Source organism: Canis aureus, chromosome 38, assembly GCF_053574225.1.
Source record: "Canis aureus isolate CA01 chromosome 38, VMU_Caureus_v.1.0, whole genome shotgun sequence".
Taxonomy (NCBI): domain Eukaryota; kingdom Metazoa; phylum Chordata; class Mammalia; order Carnivora; family Canidae; genus Canis; species Canis aureus.
The window spans coordinates 13,311,114-13,330,962 of record NC_135648.1 but is presented as its reverse complement, the minus strand read 5'-3'; the positions used below and the strand labels follow the sequence as shown (position 1 = coordinate 13,330,962).

The window sequence follows — 19,849 nt, the reverse complement described above, 5'->3', positions numbered from 1 at the left end:
ACATTTAGGGGGCTATTATTTTGCCTACCACACTCTGTTGCAAAGAAGTTAATATTTTTTTCAGTGCATTTAAATTTTCTTCCAAAGAATTAAAAGAACCCTTTCTCAGTTCTGTCCACCATATATATATATACACACACACATATAAATACACATACATATATATACATATATATGCACATGTATATATACACACACAGGTTTGTTCACAATTAAAAATAAGCATAACAATAAAATATAGGCTATTTTACAAGTTAATAACGACTAATTTGAACACATTTTGAATTTTGAATGTGATTAATTTTATAAAATCAATGGTGGGTGATCATTTTATTTCTGATAAAATAATAAGTAATAAACCAGGTTTTCTTTTTTTGTTTTTAAGATTTTATTTATTTATTCATGAGAGACACAGAGAGAGAGAGGCAGAGACACAGGCAGAGGGAGAAGCAGGCTCCATGCAGGGAGCCTGATGTGGGACTTGATCCCAGGTCTCCAGGATCACGCCCTGGGCTGAAGGCAGCGCTAAACCACTGAGCCACCCAGGCTGCCCTAAACCAGGTTTTCTAAGGAAATTACTAAATGAGGAATTAAAACCAATGGCAGTTGCCATTTGTTCTCGCTGCTTTAGTGTGAAATTCTTTTATGAGATAAAGTCAGAGCATAAAACTAATATAATTGACAGATGGCAAAAAATTCACAAAAGGACGTCTTAATACAGTTATTCCAACATTTTCAATAAACAAGATATTTACATGTGGTTGATTCCTAGCAAAAGTTCTCTAAAGCCAAGGAAGTAGAATCTTGCCAGTACTACTGTTCTCATACAACATCTTTGGAGCACAGTGTACCATTTCAGTGGAACATCACTCCTGAGTCCTAGGAAATATGGAGGAGTACTTTCTTAAACACCAGGTCATTGCTTGGAGTTCATTTCCAGATTTGTTCTGTGTGCATATAAAATCTGAGTAGGAAGCTAGGATTTAACTCATTTTACTGATGCTCCAACTGGGTCCTCCAATATCTGATTTAGGATCACATACATGTTAGTCCACTCTAACATTAACTTCAAATTAGTAAATTTCTAGTTACTAGGAAATTCCATATTTAAAATGTTCAGGCTGATATTATTACCTAAAATTTTAATAGTTAATAAATAACAACATAAGTGAAATCTTGTGCTGGAGAAAAACTCAACTGACTGGATATTATGTTTCTTGAGCAAGGACAGTTTAGCTTTTGGAAACTGGATAAAATAAAAAATGACTCTAGTCTTCAAAATGTTACTGTGTAAATCAAATTAGAGATTGACAGTGCAGAAACTTCCTGTAGTTCAACATTCTTCCCAAACCATCTAATCAATAGAAGCATGATCAACAGGAATACAATGTAGTTGTCACCTTGGCCTTTTAAACTGTGGTCAGACATCACACTGATGTGAGAGAAATGTTAACAATTTGAAGCAATCGAAGAAAAACAGGTAGCATTTCAAGAGCAATAGTAGAAATGTCTGAGTCTTAACTTCAGAAACTGCCTTCTGCAGAAACTACTAATTTTAAGGAAATACATCTTTTGAGATACAGTTGTCGACACTTCATATTATTTCATTCATTTTCTTTCTTAAAATGAAGTAGAATTCTTGCAATTCTTACAACTGGTTATCCTATAATTGCAAATCAGTTGGAGATTTGAGGGTAAGGGTTTTCAAGAACAGAGTCCTGGGACTTCATGTAATTTATTTCTTTGTCACAGAAATCTGCATTACCTTTCTGATGGCTCTTACTTAAGCCAGCACACCAAGGGAATTACCTAGATCCTAAACTTATGCTTCATAGTCAAAAAGTATTGATCCCAAGAACAAATGAAGTTATATTGTTTTCCATGCTCAAATTCATCTTGACTAACCCATAAAAAAACTTCAGCAAAGGAAAACCAAATCTAAAATTTGAAAACAATATGCGTGATTATGATCATACTATTTATTATGCTCATTTATGTCACAAAAATTGTTGGATATTTCCAAGAGTGAATCTGCCAAAACAGACATTCCTTATCAGAACAAATGGTAAAGAGAGTTTGATAATGTCACTATATTTCTCTCTGTATCCTTCTCAGTCTGCTTTTTGGAACGATTCCTAATTCCATGTCTAACTTCAAAATATATTTCATGAAACATCTACATTCACGTAGGTGTTCATACAGTTGACTCTTGAAAAACATTGGTTTCAACTGCACAGGTTTCTGATACACAGATTTTTTAAAAAATAAATATATTGGAAATTTTGGGAGGGATTTGCAGCAATTTGGAAAAACTGGCAGAAGAACCACATAGCCTAGAAATACTGAAAATTTAAGAAAAAGTTAGATATTATTGTAAGAATATATTATAGAGGGGATCCCTGGGGAGCTCAGTGGTTTGGCACCGCCTTCAGCCAAGGGTGTGATCCTGGAGACTGAGGATCAAGTCCCACATCAGGCTCCCTGTGTGGAGCCTGCTTCTCCCTCTGCCTGTCTCTGCCTGCCCCCCCGTCTCTCATAAATAAATGAATAAAATATTTTTTAAAAAAATAAAAATTATAGATATAACACATGAAACATGGATTAATTAACTGTTTATGTTATTTTAAGTCTTCCTTACAGTCAACAGCAAACAACTGGTGGTTTGGTTATCCGGATGTTTTCAATCATTATTTCCTTTTCATTAGACTTTTTGAAATATAATTTGAAATGGCTTTCTCTTCAGAATCATACCTTAAACTTCTGCTCCTCTAAAATGTGATTTTTTAAAAAAAAATTGCTTTTGTATCTTTTGTGTACAGAGTAAAAGCAAGCATTCTGTTCACCTAAAAATAATAAATTGTTTTTAAAAATTTATTTTCCCAAGTATTTTTTGAAGATGCTTGACCACGTACCAATACCATTATTTCTATTTTACTCCTCTGAAATTTTAGTTATATGTGAAGAAACATGTTGTGATAATGTGTCATGCATTAAATTACCATTGACGTGGAAGGTCTCTTATACGTACACTAAAAGGCAGTAATGTTTATGTTTATAGTCCATTTTAAATTGAATGCTTCATTAAAAGCATGTCTAAAAAAGCCAAAATAAATAGCCAAGATAATGACCAAAGAATTTAAGCTCCAAAAAAGAATATGAAGAAAAGGAGGTTTAAATGATCTGTCATACAACATATTACCTAGCCATCTGCCTTTATTTCAGTTGGTTTCCATAAATAAGTCAGAATCAGTAATTAAGAAAAAAAAAAACTTTTAGAAATTTAAAAAAATACTTTGGCTTTGTTAGTTGATCCATTTTACTATTCTGGGAATCTTATGATTAAAAAACATCCAGTTTCAGATTTTTTACACATTAAACAAATAATATTGAGAAAAGTTTATATTTACAACACTTGCAATTTTTTTTTATTTTTTAACATTTGCAAATTTAAAGAGTTACATTAAAAGTATGTTAATAAGTATAACCCCAGCTCCTCATCCAATAAACTGAAGAGGGAATGGATAGAATTTCAAGAAAAAAATAATTAATGAAACAGAACAAACTTCTACACCTCAATGTAATCCACTGTTTTCTTCAATGGTAATGAAATAGAAGAATAACACGTGTAAGATTTGATTATTTGTATATACTTCCTGAACAGTAACAGCCAAACTAGGCATTAAACTTTCCTTTTATCTTTATCTTAAGGGAAATGCTTTTTCTCTGTAAACCTAGCTTGGGTTTTAACGATAGCATAATGATGCTCAGTTAAACTCTCCTGATGCCTGAAGACTCATGGAAGTCAATGCATTACTCTGTCTTCATATACTAGACTAGATGTAGACAACTGACTTTGTGTGGCAAGACATCTTCATCTCACTTCGTTCTCTAAAACACGTCTACAGCATTAACAGTGCAATTCCTTACTCTGAAAAATATCTTAATATGTGCATTAACTAAACATCTAGATATAGTTACACACACAAATGGATAATTTCCCATTTTTCAAACTTGATTTTTAAAAATCTTAGGAAATCTGTAACTTTTTAAGGCATCTGAATATAACTTTTTAAAAAGGCAATAAAAGGAAAGAAAAGAAAAAAAGAGAAAAGAAAAGAAAAAAAAAGAAAAGAAAAACTATTGATTTCCTATTCCTATACCACTCAACACTCTCCAAATATCCCCATGGAAATAAATTGTAAGAGTAGTGGGAATGGAATGTTTACTATAATATGATAGGTTATTGACTCGTGGGTGCTGTATGATACCACAGAACAATCTTGACAACTAATGAAAATTCTCAAACAATTTACCAGACTGACCAGTGTATTGGAGAATACAGTGAAGTATAGTTAATATATATCCTGAAATTGCTTTGCATATTAGAGAATATGCAATAATAAAGAAGGAAGGAGCAATGAATATTAATATAAATGTTTGGTTACATCTATAAAAATAATAAAAATCAATTTGAAATATTTTAACTCATGCCTGGGTTGCAATGAAATGTCAAAGAGATTAGGTAGAGAATTGAAATAAACTGCTAATTAGGAAAGATGGGTAAACAGAATTTTTGCCCTCATAAGGCATGCCATCTCTGGGTAGAAAAACAGACAATTAATGGAACATAATAGGAGACAGAATGAAAATAACTATATATATTTTAATGTTTTTTCTAATGTTACCTTTCACAAAGTTAAAGAATTACAAAAGAAATCCCTTCTTTACTTATCACAAATATTATTTTATTACCATCCTCTTCAATATATAAAAAAGTTCAGTAATTTAAAAAAATTTTAAATTATTACCATCCTCTTCAATATATAAAAAGTTCAGTAATTTAAAAAAAATTTTAAATTAATAAACCACGTAAAAAACAAAAGTACATAATCCATTCTAATTTTTTCTTTGCCCACCAATATCAGACTTTGACTCAAATTTATGTTTTAAACACAAACTTAAATAAATAGAATGGTATCAGGTATTGTAAGCTGGAATAGACCTTGCTAATCAAGGCCACACAACTCAGTCAGAAGATACTTTAAGTTATCCTTGTAGACTCTTAGAAGGCTGTGTCAATGCTTGTGGAAAAGAATATGCCTATCTGAGGACCCTGCCCAGATATAATTTGCAAAAATTGGATCAAACTAGGGGAAAATTTTTCACAAGAATTTAGGTTTCCTTAATTAGCTTTTAAATGTTTGTTTACGGATCATTAACCACTTAACAAAGAGGCTGAAGGAGTGTACACTTAACACTGAACATATATTGCTGTAAAAGCACAGTCAGATATGAATGTGAAACAACCCTAATAAAGGCATCAAAAATCAGACTTAGGATGGAAAACTGTAGTTCATGCTGAAACTTTGAGAAACAAATACAAAGGAAGTTATACTAATAATATGGGGGAATTATTATCTGATATTTGTCTCTTTATATTTATTTTAAAGGACTTTAAACGTGATACTTTCAATATCATCTACTAAGCAAGAAAAGTGCTAAAAATAATTCTTGTAATTGTGTTAATTCAATTTTGTTTGTATTTGTTCTTGGTTTTTCTCCTCCAAATTATTTCTCCTGTTAAATGGAGTATGGAATCACTATGGGCCTAATGAAGCCCCAAATGATTAAGGAATCTCACCACAAGCCAATTACTCAATACTTCAGATAATAACACATTTGCAACAGACTCCTATGGATATTCTTCTCCTTCTTCTTTGTGGAAATGTTCTGTTTCTTCCAAGAATTTATGAATCAGGATGATAATAAAATAAGCAAATAATATTCACAGTACAACTCTGACTTTATGAATCTTAAAAATTTTTCTCTGTTGGCAACTCTGTATATCCGGGTCTTATTTCAGAAATCAGAATTTCTCTCTTGAAAAAAAGGTGACAGAAGAAAGAAAGGAAAGAAACAGTGAAGGCAGGAAGGAAGGAATAAAAGAAGAAAAGAAGAGAGGAAGGGAAGGAGAATGGTTGGGATACAAAAGATAAATCTGATAGCCATTAGCCTTAGTAGTAGGAAAGTGTTAGGCAAAAACTTACTCTTTAATCCTTAACCAAAAGGAAAGTGAAGCCACCACATTCTGTAAACTGATCTATATGAAGTGAATTCCCAACTGTTATTTTGTGATCGTTTTAAAGGTATTCATCAATTGTACAATTATTGTATTGTAATCCTATCAAGAGTGTGGATGGAATTTACCCTGCTGGCCATGTTCTTTATCTAAAAATGCTAATGCAAACTTCAAGTTGAGAATTTTAATATATTGATCTATCAGTCGGCAAATTGCAGCCTAGCAGAATTGCACAATGCTGCAAGTCAAATAATTCACAGTATTACAAAGCAATATTCATGTGGACACAACTTACTCTAAAGTGTCGGCCTATGATTTTATTCCATAAATATTTATTGAGCACGCTTGTGTGGCAGGGGTTGCCCTGGGAACTGGAGACACTGTGGTAAACAAGACATAGCTTTTGTAGGTAGGACATTTATTCAAGGAAATACTTTGCTTTCTGAACTAAAGATGATTCTTTAACCACACATTAGGGTTAACAACCAAACTTTTTCTAATAGTTTCCCATAGCATTTTGTTCTTTTTAATTATGGCTTACAAAACCTTAATACGTTTGCCTAATATGTCTTTCCCCAGTAACTATCAATGTCTGATTTGGGGCACAGTGGAAAGAGTTTTTTTGGTTTTTTGTTTGTTTGCTTGTTTTTAAAGATTTTATTTTCTTTATTCATGAGAGATACAGAGAGAGAGGCAGAGACACAGGCACAGGGAGAAGCAGGCTCCTCACAGGGAGCTCAATGGGGGACTTGATCCCAGGACCCCTGGCGTGAGATGAAGGTAGACGCTCAACCACTGAGGCACCCAGGTGTCCCAGAGGAAAAGCTTAAAGTGAAAATTTTCTAACATCCTACTCAGGACTCTTAAAATATAGTATATGATAGATATTTTATAAGGAAGAGAAATAGCATTACCTAATTTAATCCTTCCTCTGAATGCTCATAGGCTTGAACTCTTTCTTTGGACTTAACCACTTCCTGTGTAATAAAATCTGTACCTACACCTTCCCTATCTCAGTAAGTGGCAACCCAGTAGTTCAGGTAAAAGAAAACCAAAAACAAAAACAAACATTTGAAGTTATTCTTAAACCTTCTCTGCCTCTCATACCTGATTTCTGGCTCCTCAGAAGAACCTGTTAGCTTGATCTATGATTAGTAATAATCACAGTCACTGCTCACTACATACCAGGAATTGTCCTGAATGCTGTACATACATATTAACTACTTTAATCCTCATGTAATCCTATGGCTTTGGCACTTTAACGTACCCATTTATTTATTTAAGATTTTATTTATTTGTTCATGAGAGACACATCAAGAGACAGAGACATAGGCAGAGGGAGAAGCAGGCTCCTCATTGGGGGCCCGATGTGGGACTCGATCTTGGGACTCTGGGATCATACCCTGAGCTGAAGGCAGATGCTCAACCGCTGAGCCACCCAGGCATCCCTAATGTGCCCATTTTATAAATGAACAACAACGACAATGACCCAAGGCACAAAGATGTTGAGTAACTGCTCTAGGTCACAAGTGAGAAAGTAGAGGAGTCAGAATTTATCCCAGATAATCTCATGCCAGAGACCATGCACTTAACTGTGCCCAAGACGGCCATAATGTTCCCTTTGGTGTGACTAAGCTTGAGACAGGTTTCTTCCTGACTGTAGGTCCCTGACTTCTCTTTTCATAGACCATTACTTTAGAAAATTTGTAATTACAATTTCTTTATCTCTTTGAAATGGAGATAAAATTTCTCCTAGTCTTTTGCCAGTTTTGCCAGGAGTCTCTTTCTCAGGGACCTAGAAGCCTTCATTTTGCAATGGAATCATTGAAGGAGATGGTGCCTTTATCTCCTGGTGTCTCTGGGAGGATAGAAGCCTGACTTTGATAAGGAACAATTAGCAAATACAGGTGCCCAAATCACTGATTTCCCCTCTTGCACTTTTCCACTAGCTTGTCCTAGTGCTTTCTTTTCTTTTCTTTTTTTTTTTTTAATAGCAGACTTGAGTTCAATCTCTCTCCCTTATTGCAATAGTATTGTATAAAGCCTCCTTTGCCTGTTTAATCTGCTTGTTGTGATTTTTCTTTGAGAAAAGTCATGCTGTAATTTCAAAACATAACCTGAATTGCAAACTTCCTTGCTATCTGCACTGCTAATCACTCTGATCTGAGCCACCATCATCACTCTTGGACTGATCCTCCTCCAAACTCTTTCCTCCCTTTTTCAACAGAGGATAGAGTGATCCCGTTAAAACCAAAGTTAGTATGTCATTCCTTTGCTCGAATCTCTGTCATAGATTGGACCATGGGCCACAATAGTCAGCCCTCGCATCCATATCCTTTATCACATGACTTTACATTTCTTCCACTAGAGGTGGAGGGCGTCCTCCGGCATCTTGACTTTGGACTCAACCATATGACTTCTTTGGCCAATGAAATATCAGTAGATGCAAGGCAAGCAGAAACTTAAACTACCCCTGTGCATTTGAACCTTCTGCCATAGACCTCAGGCATTGCTATGAAAGAACAATTTTGTTTTCACAGTTCACTGGTTTATTATTACACTTGAAATGCCCTAGGGCTCTGGAGGGGCGAACAAAGAAAGGGATAGCCCCTGGGTCTGCGGAGCATAAGAGACACAGAACAGACCTGTGCTCTTCATCTTGGGAAGAAGCTCATTTGAGAACTTAGATCAGGTGACCAACCCAGCCAAACATGCAGGAGTGAGAACAGATGATTGTTGCCAAGCTGATAGATTTGGAAATGATTCTTTACACTGAGTTACTGTGAACCGTTGCCGATTGATAAAGCTACCAATCAGTGCCCCTCTTATCCTGAGGGGGCTGGCCTCTAAATCTATAGAGCAGGTATGGTGCCGCTACCTCTCTAACTTCATCTCCTGTTTACATCCCTTTTATCTGCTTCATTCTATCAGCACTGATGCCCTTTGCTCCTCCTCAAACAGGAAGCAAGCTCGCTCCTACCTCAGGGCTTTACATGAGTTATTCCCTCGCTTAAAATTCTCTTGCCCCAGGTGTCTTAGCAATGCTTGCCTCCAACTCTTGCATTTTTACTCAAATGTTACCTATCACTGGGGCCTCTCTTGCCCAACATAGGATTTTACACCCTTAGAAATGCCTGTTTTCCTCTCCCCACTGATTTTATTCTTTATCGTTTATTACCAACTAGCATACTGGTTGCCTTGATTCTGGACTGACTTTCCATTAGAATATGTTTCATGAATGTGGATCTATTTTTTTTTTTTTTATGTCTCCAGCACCTAAAATAGTAAGTGGTCAATCAATACTGGTTATTAAGAATGAATTTGTGTGAATATCTGTCCTTTTCCATGCAAGTCAGAGTCTTTCTGGTTCCCCGCTGCCAGAGACTCCTGCTCACAATTGAGACTAGCTGCCCACTCTTGCAGGCTCAGTCCTATGTTGGCTTCTCATCTGAAACCTGGCGAGAAATAAACTAAAGAGCCTTAGTTCAGCTGGGAATTCAACATTATGGTATTTGGTTTGACTTTCAATCCTCATATCCCATTATATCCCCTTTCTTTAAATTGAGCTCATTTATGCCATTCTGGCCACTGGGTGCCTGTCATGTTCCCTCAACTGAAGTATCCCTGATAAGTCAGGATTTAAGCCAGATCTTGTTTTTCTCTACTTCCTCTGGCCACATAAACCTCTCTCTCCCACCCATCCATGTAATGGACTTCTGCCTTTAAACCAGCATAAAAAGCAGAGGAGGATTGAGGAGGAAAGGGAGCCAATCAGAGTCTGCTTTGATGCCTCTGATCACAGAAGCAGAGTCAGCAGTTAACCAGGACTTGCATCAGCACAGATTTTGAGAGGAGTACCAATTTTGTGTGTTTAACACGAGTCAAGTACTTTTACATACACTTTCTTGTTAATGTTAATCCTCATAATGACAAAATGAAAGGCAGTTTTATCTCTGTTTTATTGATGAGATCACCAGCTCAGAGGGATTAAGAACAAGCCCAAAGATCACAGAGCTAGTGAGAAGCTGGGCCAATTTCTGAACCTAGAAATTTCTTATTTCTGTCTCTGGTTTTTTTTTTTTTTTTTTTCACCAGATTGAAATTGTTCTAATCAGTTCACATCCAGCAGTTGTCTTTTCTCTTCCTCTGTCCTGCAATCCTATTATTTGATTGATTTCTGGTTTCCTCCATTAGACGATAAACACTCTTGAGGATATGGAATGTGTCTTCTTTATCTTTCTATTTCCCTTTTACTGCCGCCAAAGAACCAACACAGTATTTCATGAAGTGGGCATAAGTAATCATCTCTTATACAGAAACAAATGTATTTTATAGTATATAGGTAAATATTTTAAAGATATAATACGTTATATCTTGACTTATCTTGATTAGAACTACTGTCTGAAGCTCCCAAATATGAAAATCAGTAGCAATCATGGCATCCATTCTCTACTACACCCTGCCCTATAGTCATTACAAATGCAATGTATTAATTTTTTCTGCTCTTGCTTTACTACTGTGCTATCATTACTTTTTTTCCCCTTAATTTTCTGGAATATTGTGTCAGCAGGTTGGTGGCTATACTCTCTAGTGCAAGCTGTCCCCTCAACAATCAAACAAGTCAATGAATTTATTGCTAGGTATTAAAGCAGTCTCAGTTTTGTATTGAATGTGACACTAGTTTTTACAAATGTTCTAACCTGAGAAACTCGCAAATACAAAGAAGATCAGTAAATACAAATTACTATTCATCACTGACTCAACAAAAATTGATTGGATCAATACTAATAATTGGTGGTTTTAATTATCTTATTACTCAACATTTTGAACTTAAAAAAAAAACTGCATCAGATTTAGATGGTTGAATCTGGGTATCTATTTTTTTTTTTAATTTTTTATTTATTTATGATAGTCACACAGAGAGAGAGAGAGAGAGAGAGGCAGAGACACAGGCAGAGGGAGAAGCAGGCCCCATGCAGGGAACCCGACGTGGGATTCGATCCCAGGTCTCCAGGATCGCGCCCTGGGCCAAAGGCAGGCGCTAAACCGCTGTGCCACCCAGGGATCCCATGAATCTGGGTATCTAGAAACTAGCTCTAAAGATTCACTCTCTCTGATCTGACCTTCTATTAGTCCCACCAAACATTCAAATTTACTCTGGCATCTTCTGAACGCCTGGAAAGATTTGAACGCAAAAATGAATACTTTATCCTAGATAATTCATTTTTGATATTGGGCTTTGGTTGCTGCAAAGAAGTTTTTGAAGTGTCTTGCATGTCTATCCTGTACAATTTAGTCCACAGATAACTGTAATATGGGAAAATATCTAAAGTGAATGTTTTAGAGAAATAATACCTTTTTTTGAACAAGTCAAATTGCCTGTCCTTGAGTCTTTTTATCCCTATGGCATGTCAAAACACTGCAATATTCACTGACCTTTCAAAGTTTGTAGTTCTAGCTCTTTTAGTAAGCTTTTGAAATTATGTAATACTCTGTACTACATTTTACCTTTTGTACTTGTAATTCATGTGAATCATGTTCACTGCACCTTATTTTTCCTTTTTCCATTTCCAAGTTATATAGGGAGATATTTCAAAATCTTCTCCATTTGAGGAAAAATGTCAAAATATGTAAGTTATTTGGAAGGAAAAACAATGAGATGTTTAGTTCATATTTTCTCTGGCTTCTCATTTATCTGGTCAGTGGAAGATTGTGGAGTTCTTATTGACAAGGATGTTATTTGGGCATTCCAGCAATATTATCTGTGAAGATGTTTTATTGCTGTAGATGTACTCAGGTGAAGGATACTCTGCTACATTTAGGATATGCCAAATTAATTGCACACCAATTAATCTGCGATTTGGAGAAATCATTATTAGTTACAACACATTGCTTCTTCGATGAGAAGAATATGTGTATGACATTTGCTGTCTGCATACCTCAGTAAGGACATGCATCATAGTACATTTGGCAGCATCTGAGAGAAATGATACATTTTAAAGCAATTCTATAATGTGGCACTATAAATGTCTGCAGGTGTCTCTTTGGAAATGTTACCTACCTAGTTACTGAAGCTAATTTCTTTGCATATAGCACCCCCTGCCTTCAGTAAATGAAAAACATATGTACAAAATAGCTTCAAGGCAGCTTGGTTTATGCAATAGTTGTGATGCTTAAAAGATGCTTTATGTCTTCTCGGCAAAACATAAGCTAAACAAAATAAAAAATTAAAGTGTGGAAAATAATGAAGAGAAACGGAGAACGCCCAGAGACAAAGACAAATCTAGAAAAAAGAAGAGACCTAGAATGAGTGTCTGTATGTATGTGCTCTGTGCATCTTCCTCTTACTAAGTTGGCTGGCATCTAGCTAAACAGGTAGGTCTAATATTTGGTCTCTGGAAAAACTGGCTGGAGGCAGAGTTCAACTGCAGCATCTCTTTGCATCCCATCAAATTCACTCACTGAAATGATAGCCTTTCTTCTCCATCCAAGCCAGAGTGACAGACAGCTGCAATTAGTAGCTGTGGGTAGAAGAATATGGGATTAAAAAATCAATGATTCAAGAAGGAGAGATTGATGCTGACACTTGCTGTCATGTCAGGGGACCTGCAAAAATGGAGCAGTATGTGAGAAGGCAATCTTCTCACTTTGATTTTCTTTAAAGGCATATTTCACAATGATTCTAAAAGGGAGAAAAAGAAAAGTGTGCAATGAAGGAGAAGAGGTGAGTGTATGAGTAGAAGGGTACTGGGGAGATTGTATCTTCACCGAAATGGTAAAAATAAAGTTCCACCCCTCTTCTCTCCACTTTCAACAACGTGGGTGGTATTAATTATTCTTGTAGTGTCCTTAGCCCAAACTGGAGGACACTCAAGTGTTGGGATAGTGGAGTTGGAGATCCAGTTGTGTGTAGCAGAAGGACACAGGATGGCTTTCTGATCATTGCCCCTGATGTCTCTCCTGGAGGCAAAAAACAGGTGGAAAACAGACATCAAGAGACAGAAATATAGCAAAGAGAGAAAAAGACACAGAGGAGAAAAAAAAAATAGGTCAAGACTTTAAAAAAAAAAAAAAAGAAAGAAAGAAAGACTAAGGAATTGTTTGACACATGACAGAAATGCAGGCTTGGAGAAAATCCGGTGCTTGAAGAGTAAAGCATTTGGGACAAAGGCTTTCATCATCAGTGGGGCTTCCCCAGTGCTATATGGCCATGGGCTCGGTTTTGCAGCACCAAGCAGGAATAGATAGAACAATGAATCCAAATAAAAACTATATTTTTGTTTGACATTACCTCTAGCAAGAAATAGTCAAATGGAAATCAATAGGAGTGTATGCTGTTATAATCCCTGAAACCTTTTCGGCAGTGTTGTTTGCTTACTGGGTTTCAAAACAATTCAAAATGGTAATTCTTAAAACATCTACTTCACTGCTGCTTACATTTTTGACACAGCTTTCTACCGGGTTACTTTATTTGATTGCTTTCTTCATGTTATTCCTCCAGAATCACTACGAAACCCTCCCTGAATGCTCTGCCTGGAGTGAACCCTCTTCCATTCCTGCAAAGTACCTGGAACTCACCTCAGCTGTTGCACGTAGCATCCTGCAGTGCAGTCATCTTTCACCGAAAGTGAGTTCTTGTGATGTCACCAAGACAATGGCATAGGTTGTTCCTGACTTCACTCCACCTCTTCAGACGAACAACTAACATTGATTCAAGAACAAGACATCACTGAGAGAATCCTAGAACACAGAGGCGAGGCTAAAGCAATCCTTACACCACAGAGACCGAGACAGACTGTAATAGAAAGTTAAGGGAAGTGACCACACGTACAGTCTTCCCCCAAGGCCAACACAGCATCACGAGGAGAGGTCTCTCCTAAGCACTAATTTCCTCCAGTGGAGAAAAAGAACCCAGGGGAACAACTAGCCCCAAATGAATGTGCTGGGTTCAACCATAAGGAATCTGACTGTAGGAAAAGGCAGAGAGGGGCGCACAACAACCATCACACAGACCTTAGTGGACCAAATTTGTATCTGTATTTCTCAAGTATTAGTCCCAATTAGAGGTTTTGCTCATCTGTAGAACCAAGTCAAAGGTGCACTCTGCTTAGGGAACTCTTCAGAGGGCAGATCTGGCTGATTCAGCCCCTCAAACAAGAAGTTTGGCTTAGCCTAGAGCCCCATTTTAATCCATTGTGAAGGGTGCCTTTTGACACCATCTGACCAAAAGGGTTAATAACAAGGCATCGAAGCTGTGTAGCTCAGCAGTGCTTGAGACTAGAGGCAGATGAGCAGAGCTGATTGTCTCAGAGCAAAGCCTTTACCAGGCACACTTTTCTCATATTGTGCACAGGCAGAGGAAGTAATTCATAACCAAGACTGAAGGTATCTCCCCGCCCCTCACAACCAGAAAGTGTATTTGGAAAATTGAGACTTGCCTATAGAGGACTCTCCACTTCCCGCTTAGGCAAGGGAGCTGAGACATAGCCCCACCCACCAGAGAGAGTGTTTTTCTAACCCCATAGACCAGTAGGGCTGGAGACAACTCCTGGATTTTGTGTAGCCCAGCAGCCCTTAAACTGAGTACTGGACAGGCTGAGCTGATAGCTTGCAGAGCAAAGCCAGTGGCTCTCCTGAGTCAGGAAACTTGGAATACAGGTCGGCTTGAATTAAGACAACAAAAAGCTTTACCTGCTTTGGATCTGCTTTTTCCACTGCACCTGGAAAGGAAGCCTAATTCATAGCCCTACTCACTGCCTAATACAGCCTTCAGCCTGTCAAAGCAGGAACCCTAACCAGAGCACATAGAAAGCTTCACAGATCATTCAACAGTCCTACGTATGGTGGCATTTGAACAGAGACTACAGCTCATGGCTTCCTCATCTGCAGATCAAAACTGGCAACTTCATGTGACCAGGGAATTTAGTGCACACTCTGGACTGATTTAGGTCCACAAGCAATGAACTGTATAGGCCCTGGGTTTTGTCTTTATGCTCTGTCAGGGCAGGAAAGCTAATTCATAGTCTCATCTACTACTCAATAGAGTACCCAGTCCCAACTATCTCGGAAGCCTGGCCAGAGAATCCAGGCAACCATGGAACCTATCTTAGAGCCTCATTTGCATAGGGAACCAAGCCAGCTGTCTTAGCCAACTGTTTGCAGCCAGTAGCACAACCACCATCCCTAGAACTCAAACAGTTGTGTTCCCCCAAAATAGACTATACTAGTAGGCCCCAATTGCCCAAGGACATTATCAGGAAACACACATAGAAATGAAAATTAAGCTGATGGATGAAGAACTGTCTCTGCCTTAGCAAACCTATAAAATTCTGTAAGAGAAACTTGATTATTCAAATTCACAGATGCCAACATAAGGAATTAAGGATCATGAAAAATTAGATAAATATGACACCATCAAAGGGAGTTTAGTGAATGACAAAAACAAACAAAAAAACTGACATCCAAACAAAATTAGGAGAGCAATGAATGAACAAATTGAGAAGTTCATCAAGGAAATAAGAACCATCAAAAACAAACAGAAACCCTTAGAGTTGAAAAATACAATAACAGAAGAATTTAATAGAATCTTAAAAGTAAATGTGAGCATGCACAAGAAAGAATCAGTGACCTGGAGGATAGGATATGGGAAATTACTCAGTCAGAACAGAAAAAAAGAGAGAGAGAGAGAGAGAGAGAGGGAGAGAGAGAGAGAGAGAGAAGAAATAAAGAAATCCTATGAGAATTATGAAGCACATGAAAACAAACAGTATTTGCACTTGGGGAATTCCAGAAGGAGAAGAGAAAGAGAAAGGGACAGAAAGTATATTTAAAACAATAATAACTGAAAACTTCCTGAACTTAAGAAGAGAAATGAACATCCAGATCAGGCAATACAAAAAATCCAAATAGGTTTATAGGACTACACTGAGACACATAATTAAATTGTCAAAATTCAAAGACAAAGAAAAAAATTAAGAACAGTAAAAGAGAGGAGTTACATGCAACTTAAAAAATGTACAGCCTAAAACCATGAAAATCCTAGAATGAAACAAGAATAAAGCTTTTTCACATAGGTCTTGGTAATTATTTTTTTTTGTATATGACACCTAAAACATGGGAAACAAAATAAAAAAAGAAACTAAAAATCTTCCACACAGCAAAAGAACCCATCAACAAAGTTAAAAGACAATCTATATAGAATATGAAAAAAAAATTCCAAAGCATATATAACTTTCTGTATCATATCTGATAAGGGATTAATATCTAACTATAAAAAGAACTCATACAACTCAATGGCAAAAAAAACCCAGATAACCCAATTAAAAAGTAGGTAAAAGGCCTGAAGAAACTTTCTCCAAAGAAGTTATATGAGAAACAAAAAGTATATATGAAAAGTCAATAGGGGGACGCCTGGGTGGCTCAGTGGTTGAGCATCTGCCTTCAGCTCAGGGCGTGATCCCTGAGTCCCGGGATCGAGTCCCATATCAGGCTCCTTGCACCAAGCCTGCTTCTCCTGTCTCTGCCTCTCATGAATAAATAAATAAAATCTTTAAAAAAAAAAAACGAAAAACAAAAGAAAGGTCAATAGGAACATGAAAAGCTGCTTAACATTACTAGTCATTAGGAAAATGAAAAATAAAACCATGAGATATTACTTCATGCTTATTAGAATGGCCATCATCAAAAAGACAGGAGACAACAAATACTGGAATAGATGTAGAGAGAAAGGAACTCTTGTACACTATTGGTAGGATGAAAAAGAATATAAAGGATTCTCAAAAAATTAAAAATAGAACTACCATATAATCCAGCAATTCCACTTCTGGGATTATATCCAAATGAAACAAAAACATTAACTTAAAAAGGTGTCTGTCCCCCATGTTCACAAGCAGCATTATTTTCTATAGTTAAGACATAGAAACACCCTAAATGTTCATTGGCAGATGAAGGGATAAAGCAGTTATGGTATAGAATATTATCCAGCCATAAAAAAAAAAAATGAGGAAATCCTACCATTCATTACAACATGGATGGCCCTTGAAGGCATGATGCTAAGTGAAGTAAGTCAGGCAGAAAAAGACCGTATGCTCTCACTTATATGTGGAATCTTAAATCAATCAACCAACCAACCAACCAACCAACCAAGTGGCCAACTGACCGACTGACCAACCACTAAACTCATACAAAAGGATATCAGTTTTGTGGCATCAGAAGGGGAGGGAAGGGAGGGAGAATTGAAGGAAGATGGTCAAAAAGTAAAATACTTCCATTTACAAGATAAATAAATATTAGGGATGGGATGTACCACATGATGACTACAGCACAGTCCTATACATATAGGAAAGTTGTTAAGGGAGCAAATACTAAGAATTCTCATGCTAAGGAGGCATTTTTTTTTCCTTTCTTTCCTTTTTATTGCATCTCAATGAGAAGATGAACGTTAGCTGAATCTATTGTGGTAATCGTTTGAGAACACGTGTAAATCAAGCAATCCTGTTGTAGACCTTAAACCTACACACGATGTGTCTCAATTATTTCTCAATAAACCTGGAAAAATAGTGAGTTCTTATGGATAAGATCTGAGTCTTCCGATGCTTTTTATCTTCGTGAATGAGATACAGTTAAGTGTTCAATCCATGTACGGTTTTTACCCCCTCCTGATTAGTCAACATTTTCAATTACTTAATAAATAAAAAAACAACATAAGGAAATATTCAATATAATTGTCTAAGGCACCTATATGTCCCTCTAACTTGTTTGCTCCCTACTCCACCGCTGTGGATGTCCATTTTATAGCTTTTATGTTGCATTTTCACCATGGGCAAGTAAGAAATGAATTGATTTTTAACTGTGATGAACTGCTAGCGACAGAATAAAAGGTCATTTTAAAGTTAAATGCTAATATTATCTCTTCTCATTATTGGGCACATTAGGTTGTCTAAATTTTGGTTTAAGATGTTTATCATTATTAGTTATTCAAAAACAATGCATAGCTATTCACCCTACAACTGATGAGACAGTAAATCTTCTAATGAAAAGGCTTCAAGCCTGACCATTAAAAAGGTACTTAGTTTGAACTCCATTAGCAGTAATGAATGTGTTCTTTGACACATGTAACTTTCAAACCATACTCATATTTCACAAGCCAAACAATTCGACACATTGGTCATAGAAACTGAAATGCACTGTTAGCCAGTTTAACTTATGAAGATGATATAAAAATATTACCTACTATTTGGTTTATTGAAGACACATGGAAGCTATTTACTTTTAAAACATTTTGGTATAATTAATTCTCAACTTATATTATCATCTATAAATGCCAACATTAGGTATTATTAATTGGCCGTCCACGTTTAGCAAGCAAAGAGCTATATGTTTTACAAATATTAATACTAAATCTCAAAACTCCTGCAAGAGAAGTATCATTCCCTGGGTATTGACTGAGAACCTGAGGTTCAGGAGTAGGAAGTGACTTGGTCAAGGACATTGACCAGTATGTGTCTTCCTGCCGGATAGAGTTAAAGCCTTGACTTTGAAGCCAATAATTCTCCTGCTGCATCCACGGGCCTGATTCCTTGGTGGGTTAAGAAATGTTCTGATGATCCTCTAGGCCAAGCTCAGGATTGGATGCGAGTCACACTGGACCTCCCTGCTTCATACCAGTGAGAAGGTTTGGGTTTTAGGGGTATTGTAGTAGCGGAAATGCTATTTGGAATTTATTGCTAATGTTTGGGGGTTATTTTCCTCTTTTAGGTCCCAAGGAAATAAGGTTCTGTACCTTTTTTCAGTCTTCAGAATTAAGGAAAGGCTTCTGTTTCACTCCAAGTACAATTTGGATACATGTGGACCCACGTATCTTTATAATTGTTCAAAAATGTAATACTCAATTCTGGATAGTGAGAAACACTTTTTGAGATTAAGCCTCCAAGAAAACCATTAGCCAGCATTTACCAGCAAAGTTGTTGTTGGCTAAGGGAGTGTCTTGACCCTCTCAGCATCAATTATACTCTTTCATTTCCTTATATCTCCCCCCTAATCATGACTGTCTCCTCTTCTGAATGAAGCCTTTGTCCAGGAAAGGCAGCATATGTTGCACAAAGATACTATGGCTTCTTTTTTATTTTCTATCTCTGAAGTTTGAGTAAGTAACAAGGGGAACTGTAACCATGGATACAATGACAAGCAAATGCAGAGAACTGACTCTGTGAAGTGGAAATGACAGGAACTCTGGGATGTGATGAACATGCACTTGCAGAGTCTATGATCATCAGGTGGAGACCTGGGTCTCACCAGGAATGCACTCTGTGCTTTAGAAAGGCAGATTTCAAAAAGTTCAAAGAAAGGGCTTTGAATGCAGGTGGTAGATTTAACTGGGCATCTGATCTGTTCCCCCCATAAACCCCACATAAATGACAGTAAACAGATTTTTTTTTTTTAACTAGACATAAACCTACAAGAATGGAGGGAATAGAGAAGACTAAACACCAACAAACTTTTAGAAATTGAAAAGAAATAAATATACAAGTTCAAACTAACCTGACAGGAAAAACAAAACAAACTATAAAGCCAAACCTTAAATCAACAATGACTGGGAAGAGGCAGCCAAGCAACAACTCAATCTGTACACACAATTTCCAGGTAGCCTAGGAACTGGGAACATCAGATTTCATGGGATACCTGGGAGGAAGAGTTAAACCATGGAGGACTTATTGAAAGCTATTTAAGAAATCAGACTTGGAATGCTTTTCGGTGCCTATCTGACCATCT

General features: G+C 36.7%; 1 long non-coding RNA gene across 1 annotated transcript; it reads right to left on the bottom strand.

Annotated features, from left to right (window-relative positions):
• Positions 1-10,014: 10,014 nt before the first annotated feature.
• Positions 10,015-15,154, bottom strand: LOC144307037 (uncharacterized). The gene is made up of 4 exons (XR_013374001.1): positions 14,771-15,154; positions 13,658-13,780; positions 11,588-12,600; positions 10,015-10,332 (listed from the first exon to the last, which is right to left on the bottom strand). It is a non-coding gene; the product is annotated as an uncharacterized LOC144307037 (long non-coding RNA).
• Between the last annotated feature and the right edge of the window lie 4,695 nt (positions 15,155-19,849).